Below are 18678 nucleotides of genomic sequence, written 5' to 3'. Positions count from 1 at the left end.
GGCTCCCTTTCAGCAGAGTACAGGATAGCAAAAGGCCTTATCTATGAAGTTGGCATCAGTGGGACATATCAGGAATATATATGCATATATGTGGGGCAGGGAAAGAAGGACACATCATCTGTGTTATAATAGGATATAAACTTATTATACATAAATCCTTTCTCCTAATTGGGGCATTGTGTTTGCAGAGGGAGGCACCAGAAACACTTTCAAAATTGCATTGTTTTATTTCTGGCCAGAGCATCTTCCCTGAATCCGTCTCCTTTCCTTCACTTGGCCTCAGGCTGAGCAGCAGAGAAGAGGACAGAAGGAATTAATATTTATTGAACACTTACCATGCCATTTTATTTATTTCGCACAACTATCCTATCAGATAGGTGTCAGAGACAGATTATTAAAATACGGTGTCCTCCCACTTGTGTATGTAGCTGTCTATAGTCCTGAATCTCACTGTTCTCTGAGTGGTCTGCAAAATGAGGTTGACCTACCCAGACGGCATGCATAATGATGTATGGGAGCTGTGGAAGAAAACATACTAGCCCTCTATTTATATGCTTAAACTTAAAATAAGTAAAATATTAATGTTTACTAAGATGTAATATACAGATGGGCCCTGATGCCCTTATAAATCTATTTGTCACCTACTCTCCCTGAGGGCTCCTGAGGAAAGTGTAAGTGTCCCACAATGCAGAAGGGCTACCCACAGAGTCCTCATTCAATTTTTGGTTTCCAACATTTCATGGTTTACTGTAGTGGACATGTGCACAGTTAAGTGGCTTTACAGATTATATTATCTGAAATACTAGAGTTGGGTGAAGATGATGAAAATCTTCTATACCAAAGAGAGGCTCACTAGTTATCCCAGAGCTGGGTACTTAAAGGGGTTGTCTAGAATAAAGCTGAGATATAAAATTGTTTTTCAAAAAGACAAAGGTTTGCAACTTACTGACATTTTCTGTGATGAAAGCAGCTGTTGGCAGTCCCTTACAGCTAAGACAATGATTAAATTCAACCTCTCATATAAATTAAACTTTGGGCCAAACTTTTAAATAACTATTTCAGAAAGTGTTAAAACAAGGTTTTCAAAATCATAATATTTTAGTGCATTTCTGTCTCATTAATACATTATTTTAAAATTATTGTTCATTTTAATCTCATGCTTAAAAAAAAATCCCCATCTTAAAAATCTCCATTTGTGTATATCTTTCACACAAAATATTAGTACATATGTAACTGTACCGTTTGTAAACAAAGAAATGTGCATACATTTATACTGGATGCTCAAAGTTTCCAATGCCAATAGAGGCTCATGGTCAAAAGGATTGATCTAGAGCCCAGTTATTTGTCTTAATGTGGTTGAGATTCGTACTCATTCTCTTGAAACATTTCTAAATAAGGAAAAGGCAGGATGGACAAGAAAGGAGAGAGCAAAGATGGAGACACACAAGAGATGGAAGCTTTAGGGAGTCAGAGCTACGCAGGGATTGCCAAGGAGAAAGCAAGATTTGTTCCTTCTGAAGTTGATTTCATATAAGCACAGTAACCAAGGACAAAATCACAACTGACCCCAGCTAAACTACTAAAGAGCTTTAAAAAAAAAAGGTCAAAAGGTGTACATTAATGGATACAGAGGCAGCCAAGCATCGAGATGAACAATGGTAGTCCCGTGGGTGCCCCAACGGAGCACCCATGAAGAGCATGAGCTTTCTCTGTGGCTGAGTTATTCCAAAGGGCTCATGATTTTTCTCTGTTTTTATTTACTATCTTGATGAGAAATGTGATGATTTCCACCCTGTCTCAGGACAAATAGAATTTTGACATATAGTTCACAATTTACATAACTTATTTCATGTACTTCTGCTGGCTGTATTGGGTTTCTGACCATTACAACTACTTCTTTCCTCATTCGGTGGTGTTGTGGGTTATCCATGATCACCTTGCTGTGCCTTGATGCTCCAGGTATGGGTGCTATTTTTTCCATCTGACACCACAGGGAAGCAAACTGAGGCTCAGAGAGGTGTGTTACTGGACCAAGGACATATAAGGGGTAAATGGCAAATCCAGGATTTGGACCCAGATCAATAAAGGAGGTACCTTAATTAAATTCTCTTCCACATCTTAAGTGTCTCCAGCCTGAATTTTCTCAATCCCAAGGCATCTCTGTCAGTAGAAATGTTTCAGATGTTCAGGGTACCCCAAGCTATTCTCAAAACTTCAAAAAGTCTCTTGAAATGGCATAAGACAGGCTATTTCTTAATAAATACAGGGCTTGTACTGGATAAACTCTTTCAAGGGTGGTAGATGTATGAAAATCATATATGTGGTTATTGATGGTCAGAAGAAGGAGAAGTCATTGCTTTAGATTTTTACCCGAAAGACATATACGGGGACTTCCCTGGTGGTCCAGTGGTTAAGAATCCATCTTGCAATACAGGGAACACCGGTTCGGTCCCTGGTCAGGGAACTAAGATCCCACATGCCATGGGGCAACTAAGCCCATGCGTCACTACTACTGAGCCTGTGCACCACAACTAGAGAGAAGACCGTGCACCCCCAACGAAAGATCCCATGTGCCACAACTAAGACCTGATGCATCCAAAAAAAAATAAATAAAGTAAATATTTAAAAACAAACAAACAGGGCTTCCCTGGTGGCACAGTGGTTGAGAGTCCGCCTGCCGATGCAGGGGACACGGGTTCGTGCCCCAGTCCGGGAGGATCCCACATGCTGCAGAGCGGCTGGGCCCGTGAGCTATGGCGGCTGAACCTGCGCGTCCGGAGCCTGTGCTCTGCAACGGGAGAGGCCACAACAGTGAGAGGCCCGCGTACCGCAAAAACAAACAAACAAACAAACAAAAGACAAATACCTTGCGTCAAGTCCCTTCAACTTCATATAGCATCTGGTGAAGCCAGAAAGGTTGCTCATTAAGTAACCTCAGGCTGTGAATAACACTTTATTGTGTTCAGTTTCCTCAACTATAAAATATGGGTGAAGACAGACCTACCTCTGTGTTGTGGTAGGAATTTTTAAAAATCAAAACATGCAAAGTACTTAGACCAGTGCCTGACATGTAGCTGGAAATCAGTGACAGTTATTGTTGTTTTAGCCTCAGTTTCCCCATCAGTAAAATGGGTGAATTCATATACTACCTACTACCCACAGGCTTATTGTGAGACTCAAATGAAATGGTACAAAAGTGCCTTACAAGCTACAGCATGCTTTGAAGATGAGAAAATATGCTGTACTTTTCACTCTTCTGACTCACACATGAAACAAGTCTAAGAACAGCACATTCCAGCCGGGAAATTAAAAGCTTTGATCCTTTGGAGTCAGAGTATGTCCCTGTACAGATCAATGTTGCTGAAGTGAAAAGAGAGATTTAATTACCTCCAGCCTCCGTTCCTTCCCTGCTGAGAGCAGCAAGCTCCTGGTGGGAGGGGAGTCTACGTGTGGAGGTGACAGGCCGGGTGTGTGCACCTGGGGAATCCCAGACCAGAAGCCCTGGCTCTGTTCCCAAGCCCAGACAGCTTGACACAGGCAGAGCTGACCCCAAAGAGAAGGTGTGAACCTGTGTCTTCGAAAAGGTCACGAGCTGCGATGGAATCCTGCAGCCTTAGGAGGTGGCTAAGCTTCTGTCCCTTGCCTCTGCATGCCTGTGCGTGTCTCCATGGAAGGGCACACAGCAGTGAGTTTGCATACACTGCTATCTGCGTACTGAGGGGTATGAACACCACAGACTCGGTCTCAAATGCATAAGGTCACATGCACACAGGAGAGTGTGTGTGTGCATGTACCTGTGCATCTGGGCACACTTTGCATGTGAAACACGTGTGGGTTTGCATGCGGGCCCTGGGTCTGCCCCCATGGACATAAATGCATGTCTGTGTCTCTGGTTTTGGCCCAGTGGACATGGATCCGTGTGGCCAGGTGGACCCATATGTGTAAGTTCCTGGCATCACAGGCATATACGAATTTGTACAGCTCTTGCCATGCATCTCAGTAGTGCCTGGGATCTGAGACAGGGCAGGCTGTGGGCTGCTGCCCACAGGATGTCTGTGGAGCCGGGTCTGGGAGACTCTGGGTGAACGCCCCCAAACTAGGAAAAGGCAGGAAGGTGTGGTTGGGAGAAGCTGAGCTCACAGCAAGAGGGGTCAAGGAAGAGTGGATCTAAATGAGAGGAGATGTGGAGCCTGGGCTGTGGGGAGGAGAGGACAGGGAAGGACATGGTGCAGAGACGGGGAAGAAGAGCATCTGGCTGACAAATCCACCGCCACAGGCACAGGCAGAAGAGCATCTTATTTTTTAACCAGAGATGTCTTCTTAAAGGTGCCACACCAGCTGCCCCGAGTGCACACATAGGAAGTACCAGTTTGAGGGCTGTCACGTATACACGGGGTCTGTATCTACACGGGGCTTCTCTGGGGGTTGACGTATGATGCGACTGCATCTCAAGCATGTTGGCTTTTACTCAGGCAGCATTTAGACAGCACCTATTGTATACATGAGGTGTTTGGGTGGGACTAGAATGAAGTGGAATCACATCCCCTGAGCCTGAGGCTCTAAACGGAAGAATGAAACACAATGCAGATAAAGATTATAAGCAACCTAAAGAAAGTGCATAGGCATTCTACTTTCTAGATTTGTGTTCAAGTCTGAGCTCCGCCTTTTACTACTAGCTCTGTGGTCTTGGGCAAATTTTTAACCTCTCTGAGTTTCACTTCCCTCATCTATAAGATGAGATAATAATACCAATATGACTAGGTCATTGTGAGCATTAAAGGAAGTAAGATATATGAAGTCACCTAATAAAGTATAAATTATGCAGCATATGTGGTGGATGGAGGCCTGGTCCAGCAGACTCCCGGGAGGAGGAGGAGAGGCTGACCAGGCGAGGGGCTAAGAGGATGTGCGGGATCCAGACCTCCACGTGAGTCAGCGCTTGTCCTCAGACCTTAGCAAGATCCAAACAGCCGGCTCCCTCAAGCCCTTGAATGTCAGGGCAGTGGAGGACCTTAGAGGAACACGAACCCAAGCTCTCATATTACAGAGGCAGAAAGAGACTCAAAAGGACGCATGCAAGACTCTCCAGAAGTTTCTAGAAGGAGGCGCTAACACAGTATGAGGCACCATGCCATGGTTTTGCACACATTCTAAGCCCCACTGATTGGCAGAGCTGCTGTTAGTTGGCAGCACCTTTTTCAAATAAGAAAAGGACCCTCCTCTGGGCAGGTGCAGCCCCGTGGGGCCCAGCTTGGTGAGCTGTCACCTAAGGGAATGAATGCAGATTAGAACACCGTACCTCCTCCAGGCAGACACATCGCCTCTCAGCACATAGCCTGAAGTCCAGAGCACGGGCGAGACTGCAGCCCCTGCCCCTCTCGAGCAGATGCCCTGCAAGATAGTATAAAGTGGACCTGTGTCTGAGCCTTGCTAGGGTAGCAACCAGCCAGCATGCCAGGCTCTGAAGGTGCAGCAGTGAGGCAGATACTGTCCCCACCCCTCAGGAACTCTCAGTTTAGTGGACAACAATGACAAAATTGCAACCAATCATTGTGGAAAGTTCCATGGGCGAGGGAGACTGCAGGATCAGAGGAGGACCCCAAACTGAGCCTCCGGGTCAGGAGAAGCTTTGCAAAAGATGGGCAGAGTGGGGCTGGGTGTATCTGTCACATCAGTGGTAGGGCATGGCGTTTTGCATTCGATGCAGCCCTATCAAAGTGATGCTTTGAAACAGCCTCCGAACCAGAATGGCTCCATTAAGGTCATAGTGGATAACATTTACTGAGCACTCGTCATGTGTTTTAATTCATTTAATCCTACAACAGCCCTATGACACAGTGTTAGTATCCATATTTTCAGATGAGAAAACTGGGGTGTTAAGTAGCTTGACTAAAGTACGCAGCTGGTAAGTGTCCGAGCGGGGGGACGGCTCCAAGCTGTACCCTTATACTACCTCTGGTCAGACGTGTTTCCCCCATTAGAACCAGGACTTGAGGCCAAGGGAGAAGCTGGACTTTGGGGATGAACAAACCTAGGGCAGTGTGGTGGCTATAAGAACATGCCTCTCAGGTGTCCAACCTCAGGGAGTGTAACTGACCAGGGGTCCCACCCACTGCGCTCTGAAGTCCAGCACCACCTTTGTACCACGCTGGTCCCTGGCTGCTCCCAGCCAGTGGCAGAGCCCAGCAGGGACACTCAGGCAGAGCCAATCCTGGAAGACTCGGGTCTCCTCTCCCAGGCAACTTGGGCTCAAGGACTCCCAGACAGCCTTGCCAAACTCAGGGTTCTCTAAGACCCCTCTACCCAACCCTTCTGCCTTGCCTCTGTCCTTTACTCAGGGTTACATCAACTCCACACACTGTAACGTCTCCTGGCTTCCCCTTCATTTTCTCTCCTGTTTCAGATTTCCTGCATGTTTAATCCTGTCTCGGTTTCTGGTTTCTACTTTCTCTAAGGACCTGGACTAATACGAATCAGGTAAGTGTGAGCAGAAGCAATGTGGGTGCCCAGCCGAAGTCCCTGGAGCACTGAATTCTGAACCTGGAAGGCAGAGGAAAGGGAGGACGTCCAAGTGGTATCACATGAAGCCCTGTCACTTTACTCTCCCTTCTTCAGGCATCAGAGAAGCAGTTCCTTCTTGAAGAAACAACCTCCCTCCCCTGCCACACGCCCGCCCCTCTTCCTTTCACCGGCTCCACCGGGGTCTCCTCTGGAGGTCACTTCCTCCAGGCAGCCGGGACAACGACACTGGGTGATGTGCCGCTTTTTGTGCTGCCACTGCCCATTGACCTTCACCTATCATGGAACTCATCCCACTGCACAGGCACCTGTCTGTGTCTCTGTGTCCCCTGCTAGACGGTCAGTGGGTCTGAGTCTGTGCTATGTGTTCTGGGGCCTGGGACGTAGGAGTGGTGAATGAATAACCGAACACATTATTACCTGGATGACTGGCCTCATAGCAAACACATCACTTGACTTGTGTAAAACAGACACAGGACCCAGAGGCAGAGCCCCACAGTGGACCACTGGGACCAGAAAGCCCTTTGTGTGACCTGGCTCTGCTAATGAGCAGCTGGGTGGCTCCAGCTGTTCTCAAATTTGCTGAGCCTCAGTGTTCTCATCTGTAAAAAGGGGTTGTAATGCCTAACTCTCCAAGTTGTGAAGACTGAAAATAAAACACACGAAGCATTTAACAAAGTGGCTGGCACAGTGCTAGGAACTCAGGCGTCAGACCCTCTGACCTGGCTACCCTGGTGCCCCACAGCAGACCTATCACCCACACTCAGCGTTGCTCAGACGAAGGTGCCTTCTCGGCTTTTGAAAAAGCTACCTATGCTCTGCCATCTGCTCTAGCTGCCCTCTCTCTTCCCAGTCCCTTGTTTTATCACCTCCTGATTATTAAAAACATAATAAACACATATTGCTCCCCTGCTACTGTCATAACCACTGGGGATTCAGAAATAAGGAAATGAGAGTCTTCTTAGAACTCATGGTCCAGTGAGGGTCAGGGAGAGAAAGAGAGAAGAAGCATAAAAATAAGGAATTGCTACTCAGTGCAGGAAAAGCCATAGTAGACTAAGACTCAGTTGCTGGCACGTGACAACATAGATCCAGGATTTTCCTAAGCAGAGCCAATTTCAAATCATTTTAATATATTTTCAAAAGAGGCGAAGCACAGGGAGATCAGCTCGGTGCTTTGTGACCGCCTGGAGCGGGGGGATAGGGAGGGTGGGAGGGAGGGAGACGCAAGAGGGAAGAGATATGGGAACATATGTATATGTATAACTGATTCAGTTTGTTATACAGCAGGAACTAACACACCATTGTAAAGCAACTATACTCCAATAACGATGTAAAAACAAAAAAGAGGCGATTTGTTGGGTATGAATTAATATATACTAATTTTTTTTCATGACATACTTTAGGCAGATAAAAAGCACAGGTACAATGAGCAACCATGTACCAACCACCCAGCTTAAAATAGAAAACCTGGCTGCATTCTCCTTTCTTTCTCTCCCCTGCGGCAGCCTCACTCCTGAAGTTGGAGCTTATTACTACCTAGTGTGTTTTTACACTTTGATTACATATGTACATATCTACAAATGATGTACTGCTTTGTTCTGCATGTTTTAAAACTTTATATACATATTACATCCTGCATCTATCACTCGCAACTTTTTTTTGTTTTTGCTCAATATTGTATTTTTGAGATGTATCCATGTTGAGGCCTTTATCTCTGATTCATTCATTCTCACTGCTCGATAGCATTCCACTGCATGTCAATATCATCATATTGATCTGTTTTCCTGGTGACAGACATTTGGGTTGGGGAAATAGAATCACTATGTTTACTAGAGTCTCCCAAGAAGCAGACACCAAGATGGGATTAGATGTGCAAGAGATGTATTGGAGAAATGTAGGTGAATGATGTGTGGAGGGGAGTAGGCAGGGAGAGCCTGCAGACCGTGATGAGGTCTGACGCGTAGGAAGGGAGAGTGGGAAGGAAGGAGGACTGAGTCGGGAGGACTTCTGACTAGTGCCATTGTAAGAAAGTCTCAGCTAGACCAACAGGGAGTCCGCAAGCAAAGGTTGTCTATTACAGGTGCCTCCTGTGAGGCAGGAATGGCCCAGCCCCGAGCTAGCACCCCTGCTGTGCCCAGTCACTGGCTGGGAGCCATCCAGGTGAAACTTAGGATCACCAGTAAGCTAAGCTCCCCACAGCAGGTTCTCTTGAAGGGGGTGCTGAGTGGGTCCACCCCCTCCGTGACTGCCATACTGTGCATGAGCAGAGAGGAGGCAGAGTCCTACTCATCCATTCATTCATTCATTCTCTATCTTATGAAAACATGTGAGATGTTTGAGAAGGTCATCACAGAACAGCGCCATGAAAGCTGGCCCCTAGAGGACTGTTTCAGACATCACTGCTGGGGCCAGCAGTCTCAGGAAACCACTTCCAGTTTTGTCTTGGTGACTACATGGAACTCTGCTGCCAGGGATCTACAGTCAAGGTCCTGAGAGGCCCCGTGGTAAGATTTTGCAGTCATACAGACCTGCATTTTATTCTCATCTCTGCCACTTGGTCATTTGTACAAGGCATTTCCCTGCTCTAGGTCTCAAAAATGAGGGTAACCAGACCTATCTCATGGAGTTGTTATGGGGATTAAAACAGATGATGTAAACATAGCGTCTGGCACACATAGTAGGTACTTTAAAAAAACACTAGTTCCTTCCCCTGTCCTTCTAGGCCATTGTTAGGGGTATAGAAGAATTCTGGTTGCAATAATTTTTCTCAAACAGAAATGTTAAAAACTTAGAGTCCTAGTTCTGCAAACTCCAGCTATCTATAGCAATTGGGGTAAATCGAAATGATCTCTACTGACCCTTCTTATTCACACCCATCACTCTTTCTAAAGAAGCATTTGTGATTAATCTCACTCTAGGGCTAAATTGGTCCCAAGCACTTCCAAGGCACTTGATAAAGAAGCTCTCTGATTTATAGCAAACACCATTATTGAGCGGTGGCAGAGAGAGGCCACTGGGGGATTTGTATTGCTGGAAACTCTGTCTGTTGGAGCCATTTCTTCTATTTTCCTGGATAAGAGCTCAATTTCTTTCAAAATAGATAAATGGGGTCCTTGTTTTATTCCCTTGGTGGGGTGGGAAGGAGAGAAGAGTTGGACAGTTTTTTAAAATAAAGAATAATACTTAACATTTTAAATTTGGGGAACTCTTTACAGCTGACACAGACATCAGGATTCAGCAGAAGGCTAGGCACATAGTAGGTCCTCGATAAATCTTTGTGGACATGTACAATCATCTCATTTAATCCTCACAGTGGCCCTGCAAAGTATACCAAGTGCATTCTTCCCATTTGACAAAGGGGGAAGCTGAGGTTCACAGGTAAGAAATGGAAGAGCTAGGACCCTGATGTAGACTCAGACCTGACCTTTATGGGTCACCACATCATTGCCCTTGGTGGTCCAGAAGCAGAGCCATCATACCTGTTCCTTGAGCACAGATGACTGAGATGCTGTCTCAGACTGAAACCCTGGTTAGCCAGGGCTGCAACTTCTTTTTACCTAGTCTTTGGATCCACTTGGTTCTATTCCAGAACACATTCACAGAACATTTGCCTCTCACTCACAGTCCCACTTCCTCACTTGTCCCTACTCAGAGCCAGACTCTCCTTTCCAACAAACCTTACGGATGGTAGTCTTGTCTTTGCTTGACTATTTCCAGTAACCTAGAGCTCCCTCCCCGTCGAAACTGTCTACTGTTGAGAGTTCTTCTTATTTGGTTGGGCCAGCATAGTGCCCTTGGAATGTAATTCCCCTGGACCTTAGACTTGGCCCCAGGCAGAATAGCAGCAGTGAAAAGTTCAGGCCCAGACAAACCTGGCTTGAAACATATTTACTCGTTGGGTGACACTGGGAGAGTTAACTAATTTGCAAAATGGAACCAAAAATGTTTTATCAGTAGGACTTCTTTCAGGTGCAAGTAAGAGAATACTTAATTAGCAGTGGCATAAACAATACAGACATTTAATTATCTCATTTCATAAAAGGTTTCAAGGGAGGCAGTGCCAGCATTGGCTCAGCAATACAGAGATGTTGGCATTCTAGGTTGGTATCTTCATGGTTCTCTTGGCCTGTTCTCAAGTTCATTAAAAGGCCACAGCAGCAACAGACATCATATCTTAACCCAAAACTTGCAAAGCAGGGATAGAAGACACAGGTTTATAAAAAAACCAAAATAGATGAACAACAAGGTCCTACTGTATAGCACAGAGAACTATATTCAATATCCTGAGATAAACCATAATGGAAAAGAATATATATATGTATATATGTATAACTGAATCACTTTGCCGTACAGCAGAAATTAACAGAACATTGTAAATCAACTATACTTCAATTAAAAATGTAAAATAAAATAAACAAACAACCAGCGTTTTCTGTGGCCTCTCTTGTCTTTCTCGGGCGGGGAAAATATTTGCCATCCTGGAAAATATTAGACTTTTCTCTATTTCTCATTGGCCAGATCTGGTCACATACCTACTCCTAGACCAATCACTGGCTTAGGGAGACAGCATTGCTATGAGTGACTTAGATGATCATGATTTACCTCCTTGGGCAGGGCACACTGCCGTTTAAACAAAATAAAGCTTTGCTGGAAGGGAAGGGGAAGAACGGCTGTTGGCAACAATATTATACTTGAGGGTAAAATGGGATAATATATGCAAAGTGCTTAGTAGAATTTCTGACAAGTTTTACTCCTTAAGTGTTAACTATTACTATTGCCTACTGTGATTATAAACATTAATAAAGGCATCCAGGTTCTCTCTGACCATGTCTTCTTCCACCTAGAACTTCAGTTCACCCTTAATTATGTTCTACCTTGATGATCATTCTCCTTGACAGAAAGGATAAAAGCATCATAGGTAGGGCTGCCTTGTTGCATAACTTTACCAGGTGTTGTTCACATTGTAGGTTGGGTGGATGGCGCCCTTTGGAGGTGTGCAGTATATAACTTGTGTGACCATTAGCCTCAGTCCTATGAGTAGTAAACCAGCTCTTTCTGTGTCGTCCACCTTCACATACCATCTTCTCCAAGAAGTGGCCCTCTCCTGTTTGTGCCATATTTGGCCCTAAGAAAACTTTAGTTGTAATTTTTGTTTTATTTTGATCATTATTACTTTTCATAAGTCTCATGTAGAAACTTAGCCTAGTTCAACATCTTGAGTAAAAACAGGGAGAGGCAGTCACCTTTAAGGAAGAGAGTCAGTGACCAGTTGTGGTCGTTGAACTTGACCATGGGACCTCTGTCTGCCATTCATATGTCAGCGAGGCTGGGGGAAGGAAGGCTCTCCAGCTCTGCTGCCACCTTTGAAATAGTTCAAAGAGAGAGAGCTCACTGGCAGAGGGCAGAGAAACCAGGGAAGGTATTGCCTGAATATTACGTAATGTTACCTTGAGAAGAAAACAAAAGACCTCATTGAAAAACCCTCCTTGTATTTGTCTCTTGACATTCTCTGCCTCACAAAAGAATCTCTTAAATCATCTGAGGCCTGGCAAGAAGTGAATCTCCTCTTAGATTTTGGCCCCAAACTTTCCTTTGCAAATCATCTTTGGAAGTAACTGGACTATAAGCCTAAGTTTGAAAGGGAAAGAGAAACGTCAAGTGGTGATTGGTCACCACGTGCCAGGCACGTACATGCAGAAACTCACTACCTTCTCATGGCTGCTCTGTGAAGAAGATATCACTGAATATTTGGTAGGAGTGAAATTAGTCCTGGGAAAGTGAGGGAATTTGTCTAAGGTCTGTCTGATTCAGAAGACGCTTCTCCACATCACACTGTATTTTTGTGCATTATAAACAAGACAAACGGCTAACCCACCCTCATCTAATGGCATCAGATGGCCTTAAATCTGGGGCCCACGAGCTTGGAGGATGGGGACAGTCCACACTGTGATTCTGGGTCAAGTCACCCAAGCTCTCTAGGCTCTGATTTCTGCATTCATCTATAAAGTGAGACGATCACATCCACGTCACAGAATGGTTGCAGGAATCAAAGCAGCTCTTGCACGTCAAGTGCTTTCGGGGCCTGGCCCGTAAGGGGTGATTCATTATGCGTCCACTCACGAATGGTGGCTCTCGTTATTGCTCTGGTTACTGGTCTTATTGTCAGTGACTCAGGACCTTGCTGAGCCCTAGTGACCGCATTTCCAGAACAATCCAACCTGAACGTCCCCTGCAGAGTAAGTTGGAGCGCTTCTGAGCAGGATTCCCCCAAACTGGTTTGTCTTCCCAGCCTGCGTTTCCTTCACATTTTGACCCCCGACAGATTTCTGCGTTCTGGACAAGGCCTTTGAGTGTTACTCCGCAGTCTCTTCCGGCTGTTAAATAAACTTCTCCTGCCCCCAGGCGGGCTGTCGCGGGTGTGTAAAAACCACTTTATGCCTGGACTATGATTTCCAGGTCAAAACTCCCACTGCAGGGGCGGCTATTAGGGTCACTCCACGTCCAGAGTCTATGAATCACAGGTAACACGTTCAAACTCTGAGGCTGCTCTGGGGACTGATTACGGGGCCTGAATGAGGAATGATTAGCTATTGTACTTGGGCATCAGAGGATCACTTTCCGTGTCACCATCATTAGAAGAGGTGGCATTATGAAGGGACAATAAACAACTCGTGCCCAATACTACAGTTTATGAAGCCCATTTATATTTGAGAGTTGACTCATTACTTCCTCATAACAACCCTGAGAGGTAAGGATTATTAAAACTATGTGCTGCGTAACCATGGGCCAGTTCCCACCTCTCTGAACCTCAGTTTTGTCATCTGTTAAGTGGGATTGTTATGGGGACTCAATAATAATAATAATGTTTGATAGCTAACTTCCCAGTTTGGGTCCCCCCAAAAGCAGGCCCTGAGACAGGCACCAGGGGAAAGTAGGTAGGCGCCAGGTCGTTTATCTGGCCTTGTTCTCAGGAAGCTCACATAAGGAAGTGGACAAACAGAGTGGGGAGGGAGAAAGCCAATGCAGGATGCGTTAATGAGCGGGTGAAAGCTGTGGGCGACTGGGACTCAGTCCCACAGGGGACCCTATGATAGACTGGGGAACACAACCTAGAATCATCCCCAGAGGATGAGACATTTATCCACTGACTCTGATGCCCCACTGTTTGGGGGATACCCCGGGGAGCTCCCCTCACCCTGCACTTGTGGGTTGCCCCTGCTTGAGGCTGAGCGAAATCCTGCAGTGCCCGAGAAATGCCTCAGGAGAGAAGGAAGCAGGAGGGTGAGGAGAGCAGTGGAAAAGAAACTCTCCACTGCTGCTGCAGGCCAGCCCAGGGGGCTGAGGGCACACGGGTGTGGCCTCACCTGTGACGCTGACACTCACTGCTGGCGCTGACTTCTTCATGTCAGGAAACGGCCCAGCACTGGACACACATGTGGTCCTCACACCGACCCCCAGGAAGCATCGACTCCATCTTCCAGAAGAAGCAAATTGAGCCTTACCGAGTAAAGTCAGTCACCTAGAATGAGCCACCTTCAGATCCGGGTCTGTCTGGCTGCAGAGGCTGGACTATGGTGGGATTTGGCGGGATTTGTCCATCCCCTGCCATGGAGTGTTTGTGGTGGAGCCAAGGCTTACACAACCCTAGGGCTGGGACGGGGTGAAGTAGAAACACCCCTGTGCGCAAACGTGAGGGCAAACCTAAAAGGAAAATTAGCCTGTTCCACAGAAAGATGGAGACTCCCATTGTGAGGAATTTGCCAGACAACATTAAAGAGTTAATACTAGTACATATAAAACAGGTAATAAACAAGGACCTACTGTGTAGCACAGGGAACTATACTCAATATCTTGTAATAAACGATAATGGAAAAGAATCTGAAAAAGTGTGTGTGTGTGTGTATAACTGATCGCTTTGCTATACACTTGAAACTAACACAACTTTGTAAATGAACTAGACTTCAATAAATAAAAAAGGTAATGCTAGTTACTATTCTTTATACTGATTTAGGAAACAGGTATTGAGCAGACCTTTGGCTTGAGGATAAAAAAGAAGGCTGTGACGGAGCCCCTGCCCTCGAGGAGGACCCGGGCATGGGACAGGCTTGCAGTGCCATGAGGCAGGGGCAGTGGCAAAGCTCTCTCCAGCCTCACAACGTACAGTGAGGATGAACTGAGGCCCAAAGGTGCAGAGTGACCCGAGCCGTCACACAGTGGTGAGGAAGGCAGGATCTGAACCCGCATCTTCAGCCCTTGAATCATCAGTGTTTCCTGAACCAGTTCCCTTGGGAGGAGGAGTTAGCTACTTGTGATCAGCTCAGATCAAACCTGGTGACCCCAATGACCTTGGGTAGCCATAGAGTCAAAGAGGTCTATCACTTCTGATGGAGAGAAGTCCTATGAAGACACATGAAGCAGAGCAGAGGGTGAGTGAGATATTAGAGCACGCAGAACTGGCAGGATTCGTCCATCCCCTGCCATGGAGTGTTTGTGGGAGAGCCGAGGCTTACACGACCCGGGGGCTGGGAGGGGGTGAAGTAGAAACACCCCTGTGCGCATGCGTGAGACTTTCCAAATCTTCACTATATTATAAATAAAGCTCACCCCCAAACTGTCTCAGCATTAAAATGACTCTTATAGCTTGCTTGTTTGGATTCATTTATACATCCCTCCAGTCACTCATTCTTTCAATCCTTGGACTTGAATTCACTGAGCACTTACCATGGGCCAGTTTGTGTTCCCGAGGGCTGCTGGGCTTTTGTCGTGAACACCCTTCAGTTAGCTGGTTGACTCCTGGCAAGAGATGAGTGTTGAGAGGTGAGATCATGGGAAGTTTCAGAGCTTATGGAGCACGAGAAAAGCCCTGGGTGCAAGAATGAAGGGCTCCGAATACATGTTTCCCATGTTGCCCTGGCAACTGCTCTCATTTTCTGTGTGAGAGACAGCATGTGAAAGGCAGTAAAGTCTTGTGAGTCTCACAAACCCAGTTAAACTCCTGGACTATCTGTGTGACCTTGGCCCAGTTACCCAGCCCTGGGAGCCTCTGTTTCCTTATACGCAGGCAGGGAGAATACCCTGTGCCTTGAGAGCTGCTGCCAGGATTAAAAGGAGGAAAAGTTGTGGCATCTTGTCCTCAGTAGTACTCAGCAAGTATTGGTCCCCATCCTCTCAATCCATCATCTGGAGAATGGGCTGGCCCTTCCAGAATACATCGATCTCAGTTCTCCCCAATCCATCATCTGGAGAATGGGCTGGCCCTTCCAGAATACATCGATCTCAGTTCTCCCCAATCCATCATCTGGAGAATGGGCTGGCCCTTCCAGAATACATCGATCTCACTTCTCTAGATTTAGGCATCAGAATGTTGAAATTGACAGAAATCAGGGACACTGATTAATCATTAATCATAATAGGATTAATAGAATAACTAAGTTAAACACACACACACATGCACACTCCTAAATGAGACTAAGCCAAAACATGCTACAAATAAGTTTCCCTTTTTCTCACCCTTGGATAAGAACAGATCATCGTCAATTCTGGGTTGTATCGCATCAGGCAAACGGCCATCCTTTTGGAAATGGCCTATCCTAAATAATAATCTTATCACCCAGGCTAAGACAATGCTAGAATCAACCCGGGCACAGCATTTTGGATGTTGTACAAAGCAGATACACATTATTTTACTTAAAACCCCTAATAACCCTAGGAAGCAGGCAGGGAAAATGTTATCATCCCATCTTCCCAAATTAAAAATAAGACTAGTCATGTTGCCCTTGCTTTTTCTCAAGGTATTCTAACATGAGAGGGGAAGAGTTGTGGAAAAAATTAAATTCCACTTGTTTCTCCGCAAAAATAATACTTTAAAAAAATCCTTAAATACGGAACAACAGAATCCTTGAGTAGACCATCCATCATCACTAACCCACAAAGATATGGTTATAATTTGATATATTGGTCAAAATTAATACATGTTAATTTTACTTTCTTTTATATTCTGGAGAGAAAAAAGCAAATCTGATTGGAAACCCACGCTGCCCAGGAAGAAGTCCCAGGCCCCTTGGGGCCTGTGAAGTTGTTATTGGAATCTGCCAGTTATGCTTAATATTTCAAAGAACCTAACTAAAAATGTTATATTTTCTCTCATATAATTAGGCCACTCAGACTAATTAAAATCACCAATCTTGTTTTTGGTTGGAATTTGGTAGCACCAGAGATCACATGATGATCAGCGGTCCTGATTGGTCTTTGATGACATCATAGCAACTCTGAGACCTGGAAGCAGGACCACACTGTGACTTATGTGCCCCATGCCCAAGGATCTCAGCTCCTAAACAGCCAGTGCAGCAAGAGGCCCTGGTCATGTGTCTAGACCCTCCAACCCTTCAAGATAGAGAGAACTTGTTTGCACAAGTCCATGCACGTACAGCCAGGTCATATAAAAGGAGTTCTTTGTCATTAAAAAGCTAGAGTCACTGGCCTACCTTTGAAGGCTATTGGTTTTACGATGGAAGTTAGGGAGTAAGGTGCAAAGGGGAAGCGCACTGATGGTGTTTTCTTTCCACAATGAAATGAGAGATATTTCTTACCAGATTAAGGAACTCTCTAGGTCTCAAATAAAAACACGTTATACAAATGCTGGAGAGGGTGCAGAGAAAAGGGAACTCTCCTACACTGTTGGTGGGAATGTAAGTTGGTGCAGCTACTATGGAAAGCAGTATGGAGGTTCCTCAGAAAACTAAAAATAGGATTACCATATGATCCAGCAATCCGACTCCTGGGCATACATCCAGACAAAACTCTAATTTGAAAAGATACCTGCACCCCAATGTTCACAGCAGCACTATTCACAATAGCCAAGACATGGAAACAACCTAAATGTCCGTCAGCAGATGAATGGATAGAGAAGATGTGGTGTGTATACACACACACACACACACACACACACACACACACACACACACACACACACTGGAATATTACTCAGCCATAAAAAAGAATGAAATAATGCCATTTGCAGCAACATGGATGCAACTAGAGATTATCATACTAAGTGAAGTAAGTCTGAAAGACAAATACCATATGATGTCAATTATATGTGGAAACTAAAATATGACACAAATGAACCTATCTACGAAACAGAAACAGACTCACAGACAAAGAGAACAGACTTGTGGTTGCCAAGAGGGAGGGGGAAGAGGGAGGGATGGACTAGGAGTTTGGGGTTAACAGATGTACATGTTAACAGATTACACGTAGGGCTTCCCTGGTGGCACAGTGGTTGACAGTCCGCCTGCCGATGCAGGGGACACGGGTTCGTGCCCCAGTCCAGGAAGATCCCACATGCCGCGGAGCGGCTGGGCCCATGAGCCATGGCCGCTGAGCCTGCGCGTCCAGAGCCTGTGCTCTGCAGCGGGAGAGGCCACAAAAGTGAGAGGCCCGCGTACCGCAAAAAACAAAAACAAAAACAAAAAAAACCATAATGGCAAAGAATATAAAAAAGAATGTATATATGTATAACTGAGTCTCTTTGCTGTACAGCAGAAATTAACACAACATTGTAAATCAACTATACTTCAATTAAAAAAAAAACGTTATAGGACAATTACCAGGAGTTTTATCTCCATGTATTGGAATATACTTAAAATAGATAATTTTTAGCACCTGCCATAGAGTATTACAATGAGTGCTTCTAAGTGAGGGAAGAGAGGGTATTGCCCCACTGTTCACAGGCGAGGGGTAAAGGGAAAGAAACCCTTTGAATTCCCACTTCTTTTATGAGATTTGCCAACTGAAGTAGTAAATGGATGAGCACAGACTCTGGAGTCAGAAGATGAGGGTTTGAATCTCAATTCTGCTGTTACTTGCTGAGTAGTGCTGGGCACACAGTTGCTTAATATCTTTGAGCTTCGGTTTCCGGATAAAAAATGGAGGTAATGCCTCTCTCCAAAGAATGTGGTATTGCTGAATGAGCACAAGATTACAAACCAGTGAATCCTTTCCTTCCAATTCCAGTTCAGCCATTTACTTGGAGTGCATACTTGGGTAATTTGCCTAATTACTCCAAGCTTTAGTTTTCTCCCCTGTTGAGTAAATGCCACTTGTCCTTCCAATCTCATAGGTTGGGGTTGAGGATATAATTCAGGTCAGAAAAAA

This window comes from Grampus griseus (assembly GCF_964374135.1).
Source record: "Grampus griseus genome assembly, chromosome: 1".
NCBI lineage: Eukaryota > Metazoa > Chordata > Mammalia > Artiodactyla > Delphinidae > Grampus > Grampus griseus.
This window is presented reverse-complemented; position numbering follows the sequence as displayed.